The following is a 12,364-nucleotide window of genomic DNA, read 5'->3' on the forward strand; positions in this document are numbered from 1 at the left end:
AGATGCACTCATGTCATAAACTTTGAGGATGGTTGTTGACACTTGTTTTAAACTCTATTTGATTTGGGGTATTGAAAGCTCTACCTCCCTTCCTTCAACCTCTTAATCCTGGGTAGAGGAAAGAAGATTAGTAGGGCAATGGGGCATAAACCTTTACCCCACCCCCACCCCCGCTGTTTACGGTCAATGGGTTTACCAAGTCAACAACAAGCACAGCAAGCAGTCTCCTCCGAGCTGCTGCATTGGAACATCTCTGATTGTCTACCTCCAAGGCGCCACACCATCCGTCTCTGGTCTCTCCAAACTGCTACACACCACACACCACACACCACACACCACACCTTCTCTTTCTAGGCTCTCCTATTTGTCTCCTTCAGAGTCCTAGACCACACCACTCTCTATGTCCCATGAAACAGGCTGTTACCTGCTGGCAAAGGCTGTGCATCACAGGAAGCACTTATCATCTGTGAACATAGTAAAGCCCAAACCAAAATCCCACACTTGGGATTAAAACAAAAACATATTTCCATAACATAACTGAGTTTACAAAGAAATCAAAACTTCTATTACAGATGGTCAGCAGATACAGCAAAGAATACAACTGGCATCAGCAACACAAAAGAAAACCAATATGAAAGAGACAGTAATTAATTAGCTTTACAGTGATTATAAGAGGAAAAGAATAAAATCATTATGAATGAATATGACAGGATAAGCAACAGATATGACTTGTGGAGATGAAGTGTTCATTGAAGGTAGCTGTTATTTAGACCACTGAAATGAAAATTTGTGTTGTTTAGACTACTGAAGAGATAATTCATGAATCAGAAATTTATCCTTTAAAAACAAAAGAATTTTTTAAAAAAGAGTAGCTAACAGACATTGAGTTTAGAATGGGAAGAAAGAATGTCTGATGACAGTTAAAGACAGATTGGGAAGTGTAACATTAAAATAATGGATGAGCTTTTTCTAGAATTGGTAAGACAGTTAAGTCCTTGTATTTGAGAAGTACTCAGTGTCCTATATGGAATAAATAAAAGCAGTCTACATAGAAACAAATCAAAGAAAAACTACTGAAGCAAGTAGAGAACCAGAAAACAAACACTAGTTATATAAATTGACCTTCTTATATACAACAAAAGGTATTAGAGGAAAGGAAAAATATCTTCAGAATGGCTACTGAACATTTTAAATAAAAAAGAACAAAACACACATAGATTTAAATAAATTAAGATTTAACAGTGTTCCAGTAAAGGGTGTTTATCCTGAACGCTACTGAGGAGTATGCTTTAACAAAAAGATTGGAACCAAGTGCAGTAGCACACTGCTGTAATCTCAGTATGTGGGAGGCTGAGGCAGAGGTGCAAGTCAAGGCCCACCTGGGCTGAGAGACTCTGTTCCTGGCGTAGAGAGACAGCTCATTGAGTAAAGGCACCGCCTGATTTTGATGCTCAGAACTAACTTAAAAGAGAAAAGAGAGAACCATCTCAACAAACCTGTTCGCTGACCACTACATGTATCCATGGCACCCACACAATAAAAATATGTAAATAAGATTTTCCAAGTTATTTTCTATGTCTTAGATTTGTTTTTAATATAATACCGGAGAGAGGGAGTGTTCATGTAGTAGCCATGAAACAGTACTGGTTATGAGTGAATGCTCACTGGAGCTGGGTGATGGGCACACGGGAATTATTATACTGTTGGTTCTATTAAAGCATGAAAAAGAAGTAGAATAGAACCCAGAGCTTCATACATGCTAGGCTAGTAATCTTCCACTAAGCTGCATCCCATTTGGGCTTTTTTAACACATTGGTAGTTGCAGTTGTTTGAATTGAAATAACAAATTCATGTGACAAAATCAAAGTTAGATGTTGGCAAGTATCTGGGAACAATGGGACAGGAACTTCCCATTGCTGTTGATGGGAAAGTCAGTTAAAGTAATATGACATCTACTTGGAAAGCTGAAACTATTCTATTAATCAAAACTTCCCTTTTGCATATTTCAACTAGAGAAGGATATACATACATAAGGAATTATTTAAAAGATATTCATCCCAACAAAAGTAAAATACGAAACAACCAGAGTATTCATCAGTAAAAAGAATGAATGGATAAATACAGTACATTAGTCACATAGTATATATTGGATTAAATATCACATACATACAATCTACAGAGAACCTCAGAATTTGATCATATTTGGAAGTATGGCCTTATTTAAGATGTCATATTGAAATAGAGTAGTCCCTAAAAACAGTGATATGCATATATTTAGAAAAAAGAATAATAGGTATATAGAATAGCCATAAGAAAAGAATCTCAGGGAATGGAAAGATGGCTCAGTGATTAAGAGTATTTGCTGCTTTTGCAGTAGATCTGGGTTCAGTTCTGACCTCAGTGGGCATGCACATGGTATACATACATACAGGCACACAGGCAGTTTCACTTTAAAATAAATAAGTAAATAAGCAAGCAAGCAAATAAACAAGCAAGCTAGACAGGGTGCCACACTTCTTTAATCTTGGCACATGTGAGGCAGAGGCAGGTGTATCCCTATGAGTTTTAGGCCAGCCTGGCCTTGAGGTGAGTTTCAGGGCTGTTACAGAGAAACCCTGCTGAGAGGGAGGTGGGGTGTGGGAAGAAGGAGGGAGAGAGGAGGAAAAAGAGGGGGAACTGGTAAGTTTTTTTCAGCCATACTGAGAATCAGATAATAACAGATTATTGCATAGAAGTTAAAATGAACAAATAAGAACTATATGTATCAATTTGAGTAAATCTTGAAAATACACTGTTAAATGAGAAAAGACTGTAATGGTGTGATGCAATTTATGTAGCCCCAAAGGAGACAGAAGGGTAAGAAAGCAGCTAATAAGCTAGTGGAATTCACTGGACAAAGTGACTTTGAACTTCATTACAAAATGAATGAGCTGCACTGAAACTGCCAGTCCATGAGCATGGAGGGCCTTTGCATTCAGAACATTCCTCAGCAAAGCGGGATCTTAAGGGTCGCCAAATAGACAAGGCGATCTTGAAGAAGAACAGAAGCAGGAATGCAGACTTCCTAGTTTCTAAACTTCTTGCAAAAGTATAATTATCAAACTAAGAAGTATTGGCATAAATGTATGAACTAGTGAGTTGGATAAAGACCTAGCTAGATACAGACCCTTATGGTATAATCAAATAATATTCTACAAGGATCCCAGGAACATTTACTGGGGCTGAGGGAGTCTACAAATAGTGCTGGGAAAACAAAGTAACATGATAGTCATATACTATGTAGAAAAATTACCCCAAAAAGGATAAAACCTGAGAGCCAAACAAGAAAAATACTAGGAGAGGGAAGCAGAAGGAAAGCTTCATGACATCAGCTTGGTCATGATTCCATGAATATAAGACCAACAGAAAGAAAGGAAGGAAGAAAGAAAGAAAAAAAGTAAAAAGGAAATGTGTAGTTCACCAAAGTCAAAAACTTACATGTATCAACAGATACGATCAAGAGAACAAAGATGCAGACTATGAGATAGGGAAAATATTTGTAAGTTGTGTAACATAAGGAATTTTTACTGTCTACAGTGTATTTTTTAAAGAACCTCTAAAAACAATACTCTTTAAAACAAAGATAGACCGAGAACTTAGTTTGACATTTCTCCCAAGAAAATAAGCTGATATCCAATAAACACATTTTTAAAATGTTTAAAACCCTGAGAATCAGGGAAATGAAAACCAGTGAGACAGGAGCACAGAATCATTCAAATGACTGTAGCAGCAGAAAATAGCAAGTCTGAAGACATGGGGAGAATAGAGTCATTATTCTATCGAGGATATATAATGGTTCAGCAGCTATGTAAAACAACAGCAACAGCAATAACAAAAAACCTAGTGGTTCCTCAGAAAGCTAATCTGTGACCATGTGACCCAGCCATTCTATTCATAGGAATGTGATCTCAGTGAAAACAGACACACACACACACACACACACACACCCAGCAGCAGCAGCACTATTGACAGTAGCCAAAAGGAGAAACTGCCTCAGATGTCTATCAAGATAAACAGACTATGGCGTGCATCTGTATAATAAAATACCGTCCAACCCTGTAAGGAGTGATAAATCCTGTACTGTGGGTGCTTTCCTGCTTTATCCCAATCATTTCATGATCAGTGCTCTGCATCTATAAGATGGTCCTGGGATGTGAGCAGCAGATGCCAAGAACAGCAACAATACCACAGAGGTCAGATGGCAGAACACGTCTTTGATGGCAGTCATACTGTGTAACACTATTTACTTAACTCCATTTTTATATTTCACAGTTTCCATTGTTTTCTCCAATTTCATGTTGTGATTTCTTGCTCATTAATTTCTGTTTTCCACAGTCTCTAGAAAAAGCTGGTAAATTGTCATATTTTCCTTTTATTCTATATTAAAAACAACTGGCTTATGATACTCTCTCTGCTCACAGCTAGGTAACACCAATCAATTGGGTTCCCCCCTCCAATTTAAGCAATAAAAATTAATCACTTTTTTATTCCTTTGTGCATGTTTTAACTTGTTTATTTTTATGTATATGGATGATCTGCCTGCATGTATGTCTCTGCATAATATGCATGCAGTGCCTGAAGAGGCCAGAAGGGAGTGTTGGATCCTCTGGGACTAGAATTACAGATGGTTGTAAGCTGCCATGTGGGTACTGGAAATCAAATCTGGATCCTCTGGAAGAGAGGAGTATTAACTATCTCCAGCCTTTCATCTGTTTTAATATTTGAGAATTTTAATTTAGTATAACAAACATATCAACAGCTAAGAGAAAATACTCTTTGATTGTACCCAACACACAGCAAGTTCATAGTACTGCTGTTGTATGATCAGTGGCTAATTTGGGAGAAACAAATTGGAGGCATTATGAGAGGCCAGAGGTTGTTACTACGCAGCTCTGGCACAGAACATAGCAGACTAAACTTGCTTGCTTTTCTACAGAAATTGTAATTTTTATTTAAACGCAGTAGCAGCATTAGCTGTTTGCACATGCTACCACAAAGCAGCTCTCAGCAGCAATAAAATGGGAAATTATAAGATTATTTATCTTAAAGAATTTACAGACCTTTTCCTGACTATGTCATATTAATTGTAATGCTACCTTAATTTTGTATAAACATTCAAAAGTTAGCCATTTTTAGTGGTTTGTCTCTGCAGATTTTCTTTTCAACAGTCACAGCATTTGGATTTGTGACCTCAGGAACTGCCAATGGGTTATTGAGCTGAAGTCGGGGAACCTAAGGTCTCCCTGGCACTGTTATTCATAGCACAGTGAACGTAAGGTTTTTTTCAACTTTCATAGGTTTCTATTTTTTCTTGGTGGAAAATAGGGCATAGGACTAGAATGTTTCTAATTGAAATGAATCTATTTTAAGCAAATACAATTACTAAAAATGTTAACTTTCATGTTTTAAAAAGATAGATTCTAGTGTCCCAAGAATCAAATGCCAGTCTATTGAATACTGTGACCTTTGAAAAATACTTAGATGCTCCATTGTAGAATAGAATAGAAAAAAATACAACATATTTTTAATTTTCCCTATAGCATTTATCAATCATATGCCCTGATTTTTTAAAAATCTTTTCAATTTCTTTTGGTTTCAGTTTTTTCCCCAGTAGGATAATGCAGAAATTTTTCTGCCTGAAGACAAAGTAGTTGTTCTCTTGAGATCACATTTAATTTTAAAAGCTATAAATCTATAAATTAAAATATCCCTTGAGACCTGAAAATTCCCTCTGGGAGACATCTGACTGCACAAGCACCAGCTCTGTGCTCCCCACCACTGACGCTGGCTGTGAGTGTGATTGTCGGCATTCACACTTAGAGCTCCCAATTCTTGTGGATCTTCAATTTATTTTCCTGCCTAATCACAGTCTGCTTTTCTGTGAATTCTTCTGTTTTATCCCCCAAAACTTATTTAACAATTATTCACTGACTTTCTAATTTGTCACCATTGAGAATGTGTACATGAATTGTAATCTATATTTATAAACAGTTATATAAAATATAATGCAGTAATTTTAATAAAACTATAAAATGAGATGGAGGGAACCTAGCAGGATTAACTTAAGTACCCTGGGGAGTTAGGAAGGCTTCTCAGAGAAAACAATTCTCAGTGAAGGAGGAAGGGGTTTGGTGGTAGGTAATTTAGAACAATGCATTCTGGACAAAAAGAAAATATTTCAAAGGGTCAGGGATGTGTGATGCCCTATTTTAAGATGCCCTACAAAGGAACTTGGGATTTTTTTCTCTCTAGGAAATGGAGAACATTGATGTATTTTTAGTAGTGGAAATTTTTGTAATTAAATTTGTAGATCTTGAACGAGATATATAACCTCTCAATTCTCCTGCACAATGGGATAATCGTATTCCCGAGGTTTGACTAGTAGAATGAATGTGAAGCACTTAGGACCATGCATAGTGAATGTCAGTTAATAAGCCTGCAAATCTGTCTCAAAGGAAGGAAGAAAAGGGAAGGAAGGGAGAGAGGGAGGGAGGGAAAGAAAGAAAGAAGAGGGGAGAGGAGGAAGATGGGAAAAGAGAAGAGAAAAACCCTAAACTGGGCAGTGGTGGTGCACACCTTTAATCTTAGCACTTGGGAGGCAAAGGCAGGCAGATCTTTGAGTTCGAGGCCAGCCTGGTCTACAGAGCAGGTACTAGGACAGCCAGGGCTACACAGAGAAACCTTGTCTCAAAAAACATAAACAGAAAGCCTGCAAAGCCTTGTGACATTTCACCTACCACCTCACACTACTGGAGCCTCATCTCTCTCTCTAACACTTACTCTTCCCTAGATCCCATATTCAAATTTATTTTGATTATAATTTGCATGGTCCTTTAATCCATTAGTGATGGTAAACATATTGTCATGTAGTTATTGGCTACTTATATACCATCTTTGGAGAAATGTACCCATGTTTTTAAACAATGTGTCCACATCACTCTTGTGCTTCCTCCCCAATTCATAGTTTCTTTTGATTATTGTTAGCATGTGTGCAACCTCCTGAGAGTACTTTGTGTTGCTTATATGTACATATAGCTAGGGCTGCTGACTTGATGTTGGATATCCTATGCAGGAACTCATCCCTGGAGGAAGTTAGTTCTCCATCTCTCAGTAGCTATTGACCATTTATAGCTGTTCCTCTAGGTGTGAGGCCATTTGGCATTTCCCCTGCCTATGTCAGCTACTGGTGTCATTCATTGCCCTGGTCTTGTTCTGTTAAACATATTATTCTTATATTCTTATTTTGTTTTGTTTTGTTTTTGGAGACAGGGTTTCTCTGTGTAGCCTTGGCTGTCCTAGATCATTTTGTGAACCAGGCTGGCCTTGAACTCATAGAGATCTCCCTGCCTCTGCCTCCCTGAGTGCTGGGATTGCAGGTGTGTGCCACCATGCCCAGCTTGTCAACATATTCTTAATATTTATCTTTATACCTACAGAAAAATATATTTCTCACCCCTCATCAGCAGGTAGAGACTAGTAGAGAGATCTACAATTAGTCAAAATGCAGAGAATAAGGTATTGTGCAATACCCAATCCCAACTGATCCATCTGCAGTGCAACCCTAACCCAAGGCTCAGGAGTCAGTGTACTTGCCAGAGGCCCAGGGTGCTGTTGCTAGATAGTGTCCCCTACACATGGCAAGAACGTGCGCCTTTGGCCATTTTAAAATGGGTTATTTATTTTATTAGTAATAAGAATTCTTTTGGGGAGGATGGGCTGGAGAGATGGCTTGGTGGTTAAGAGCACTTGTTCTTGCAGAGGACATGGGTTCAATTCCTGACATCCGCATGGTGGTTCACAACCATCTGTAACTCCAGTTTCAGGGATCCAATACCTTCTTCTGACTTCCATGGGCAAACCGCATGCCCATGATAGACATACATATGTGCAGGCAAAGTACTCTCATATAAAATATAAAAATCTATAAGTTGTGTGTGGATGGGGGGCATGCATGTGTGGAAGTCAGGGGGGAGCTTTGTGGAGTCCACTCTTTGCTTCTGCACTTTATTTTACATGGGCTTCAGAGATGGAACTCAGGTGGCCAGATACACACCTGAATGCCTTCACTGCTGTGCCATCTCATCAGCCTAGGAGAACTCTATATGCACTGTAGATACTAGACCCTTGTCAGGAATGAGACTGTTGTTTCCCAATACCCCAAAATTAGTACCTGTAGCTGTAATATTACATTTCATCCCAACTGTCCCTGTCTTTGTACCTAGCCTCTCCTTTTTCTTAAAGAGGTACAAGAAGAGAACATGTTTTATACAACTTACAGACTCTACTTAGATGCCCCACTTACAGTTGTATTGGCAAGAAGTATATTCAACCATGTAGCCATGATCTGGGACTTTGGCAAGAAATTTGAAATGGCTGAACCAGGACTAAGTTGAGTCCCATATAACTTTTGTTAAGATCTCACCCAAATGGTATACCAACCAGGCTGGCCTGTGGTTGCCATCAGAAAAAGAAGGAGGTCATACCAATCAAGAATGAATCCTGAATTTTCTAAGTAAATATCAGTTACCATCTTCCTTTTATTATATATGAAGTAGTTAAAAAAGAAGAAATTTCTTTCTGAGGACAGTTGCTTTTTATAACCAAAATATAAAGACAAGGAAAAAGTGAGAGAGAGAGAGAGGTAGTGAGAATTTTTGAGTTTGGTTTTGTTTTTGATATTATATGTCTCTGGCTCTCCTGGACTCACTGTGTAGATCAGGTTGGCCTCAAACTCACAGAGATCCACCTGCCTCTACCTGGAGTCAGAACATTTTGAGTTGATGTTTGAGGATGTCTTTCCAATGTCTAACAATCCCAGGTGTTTATAGACACAATAGGGAATATGGAGGTTGCATCAAATATTTTTTGACTCCTAGCCCATTGTTCTGTGCCTTTAGCAATGAAAGGTTTGTTGTTTGTTGACTGCAAACAGTCTGAAAGGCTACAAACATGACAAGACTTCTTTCAAGAGCCACAATAGTGTGGTCCGGCTTAGTTGACCTGATGGGAAAGGCAACAATAGTCACCTGAGAAAGAGTCACAACAGCAAGACACCAACTTAGCTCCAAGAGGAAACCAGAGCTCCACAATAAAGCAAATCTTCTAGACATGAGCAAGGGAAATGTCCTAGGCAGAGTCATCTAATTCATCACAAGATACCCATGTCAGTTTTTGACAAGAGCCACAGAAATGTAGTCTTGATGGGTTTTTCCCAGTAGTGGAGCACTCACTTTTACTTATTACGGAAAGCAACAACAAAAAAAGTGGAGCTTCCTGTGTCCAGTCTTTAATGGTGGGTGCTTTGTCTAAGTCATGGAAACAAAGGTTGCAGTGGGCTCAGTGAGCAGTTTCTTAGGCGCCCTTGTAGCTACAAGCCATGTAAAGGAGCCTTGAGACGTCGTCTTCCCAAGAGTGAAGACATTTGAGGTGATTTGGTTTTACTTTTGTTGTTCCTAGCATACCATTGGTTTACACAGGAGTTTCTCATGGTCCCTTTTAAATTGGATGGAAATGTTATAACTGAAAGCCAAATGCATTCTAAAACTGTACAAAATACAGAGTTAGAGAGATACTGTCTGTGTTATAGCTATAAAACTGATATTTTAGCCAGGGGGCAAAGTATAAAAATATTTTCTTGAGTAAAATTCCTAAGACTTCAAGTTGAACTAAAAATGAACTAAACCAACTAAAAATGGTTCAATACAAAAATTACAAATAGCCAAAACACTAAGAATATAACATTTATGTAATTCCTGATTGTGTCATGGTTCTTCTTGCTATAGGTAGTCTATTGTATATATGTACAATAATATAAATGTATATGTAAAATATAAAAAATGTTTAATTAATAAAAATTTTTAAATTTAACTATCTATTAAATAAAAAAGGACCTCATACTGTTAAAATATGAGAATGCAACAAGTAGTACAGTTTTCTTCTAGCCATTACACTTTCAGCTAAATAAATTGCATAATACTTTGTGTTCCACACTTTATTGGTCTAAAGCTGGAAGGGAAACTCTGTAGGTTCTATAAACATAACAGCAAGCTTTCCCTTGACACCTCCAAACCCTTGTAACCCAAGGATATTAAAGATTTTCAGGGCACCAAGTCTTTGAACACAGCAGGTTTTTTGACAAAAATCCATCCCAAAGGGGGGGGGGGGGAATATATATATATATATATATATATATATATATATATATATATTGCTAATAACAATTTAATTTTCCCTATTCATTCTTATGCATATATATTGGAGTGTATTTACATAAAATATTGAATAATTTGAAAACGTACTTTTTATTTTATATTCAGCGTGGAGATGTATTCCCAGAACAAGGCTTTTCTGATGCGAAATTGGAATGCTTGTGTAGTCACAACAGCTGTCCCCACACCATGTGGTATCTTCCAATACCTTACTGTAGAGATGAATTTTTGGCCCAGTGTTTCAGTAATATTGGACACACATGGTTTTAAGTGGCAAAGCAATATGCTTATGCATTCATTTGACTTTCACGGCTGCAGTTGGCTCTATATTAGAACAGGGAGAATACATTCGCACCACGGCCACCCTTATGGCTGCTGGAGTAGCTGGATCACAGTGGGCTCTGTTTCTTCTAAAGACACCACTAACTATTGCTGAGGAATTACACATTCACCAAAGTGCCTTGCAGCTGGAGGAGAGGGAATAAGGAATAGCTCAAAGGCCACACTCAGATTTCAGCCCATGGGTTCTTATTATTACCCATCTTTTAACAATCATAGTAAAAAGCATGGCCATGAAGTAATAAAACTAAAAGGAAGTTTGTCGAAGCAGTCAGTGATTTTTTTTTTTTCAGGTTTTTCATACATATATTTTATTTAAATAAAATGTTGCCCTTCCCAGGAAACAGTAGTGCTATGTTTTAGACTCATTAACAAGAAATTAAAAATCCAGTTGGTTTTTAATGTCCACTGTATGTAGAGAATTTGGAAAACCAACCTATTAAAAATAGAAGTTTCACACAGATGTCTGTTAAAGCTAATGCAGACATCTTTTCTTGCAAGCACAGCAGTTGTCCGCTGTGCCCCAAAGCACGCTGCACTGGTGTGCAGCGCCAAAGCACTCTGCACTGGTGTGCAGCGAGGGCCTTCATGTTCTTCAAGGCCTGATTTTCACTTACAGCCTAAATTTAAAATTTCTAAAACTTAGCCCTTTTTGCATTTCCTTTTGGATTTTAGCAGTAAGATTTCTTTGAAAATCTAATTTGTTTCTCTAATGCTATCTAAATAATACATTTTTCCTTAACTAAGGCAAAAAGGAAGTAAAACCCCTCCTTGTAATTTTTGGCTCAAGTGATACAGAGAATTAAATTTCTGATCTTCATTAAATATCAAAGAAATTCTAGCCAGATCCAATGTAGATTACCTTTTTCTCTAAGTGAGTTTATGCATGTATTATAGGGACTGTACTGATGAATATGTTTGCGGCTTTCAGCCCTTAGTGGATATAAAATAGAATGGTTGATAAAATCCTCCCTACTATTGGCTATTATTTACTGACTCTTAAGTGGCAGGTTGTATTTATGCCAATTTATCTGCTTCAGGGAACATTCTTGATAGCAGAACAAAGTGAATAAAAGTAGTTTGCTTTGCAAATGAATGCAAATAGGAGAGCCTTTCGGAAAGCCCTTTAACAGGGCAGTGCACTTTGATTATGAGCGAAGCTGCCATGTGGACCTGGTGAAAAGAGCATGCTTGAACCATTGATTGGGGGAGACAGTAAAAAGTCAGGAAGGGCCCCCGTTAGGCTCGCAGTGAGGCAGGCGGATGTCAGTGTGGTTAGAGCACAGTGGGAGAATGACAGGGAGGATTAGTGTCAGGGAGAGGCTTTGCTGGAGCTGTGGAGATAGTCCCTGGGGTCACTCACCTCTGACTGTTGTTCTGTGCTGATGGTTCTGTAATGCAAACTGCCTGGTGTATGCCTGTTCATTATCGGAAATGGTGATTAGAAAAGGTATTTGTTTCTAAGATTTCCTTCCACTACCTTTCTCTTCCCCCTCCCCCTCTTCCCTCTTTCTCTTTCTTTCTAATTAAAGGAAAATGAGGTGGGCTTCCTTCATCTCTCATTGTTTGATGCCAGAGAGGCTACTGCCTCTGGTGGGTGGTAGCTTATGCTAGAATGTAGTTGTTGTGTTTTTATCTTAGTCAACAGTGATTTATATTTCTTTCCTCAGTTTCAGGTTTTGACCATTGGTAGTCACTGGCAGTGACATTTGGGAATATATTGCTGCTAGAATTGTTGTGCGGTTTTGTAATCTTTAAGGTGTTTTCACTATTTCAAC

At 38.1% G+C, this 12,364-nt stretch overlaps 1 protein-coding gene across 1 annotated transcript in view; it reads left to right on the forward strand.

The window, feature by feature from the left end:
* Dnajc1 (DnaJ heat shock protein family (Hsp40) member C1) overlaps nt 1-12,364 on the forward strand; it is a 185,267-nt gene that overhangs the window by 150,846 nt on the left and 22,057 nt on the right. The gene's annotated exons all lie outside the window — the stretch shown is intronic.

This window comes from Acomys russatus, chromosome 9, assembly GCF_903995435.1.
Source record: "Acomys russatus chromosome 9, mAcoRus1.1, whole genome shotgun sequence".
Classification (NCBI taxonomy): Eukaryota; Metazoa; Chordata; class Mammalia; order Rodentia; family Muridae; genus Acomys; species Acomys russatus.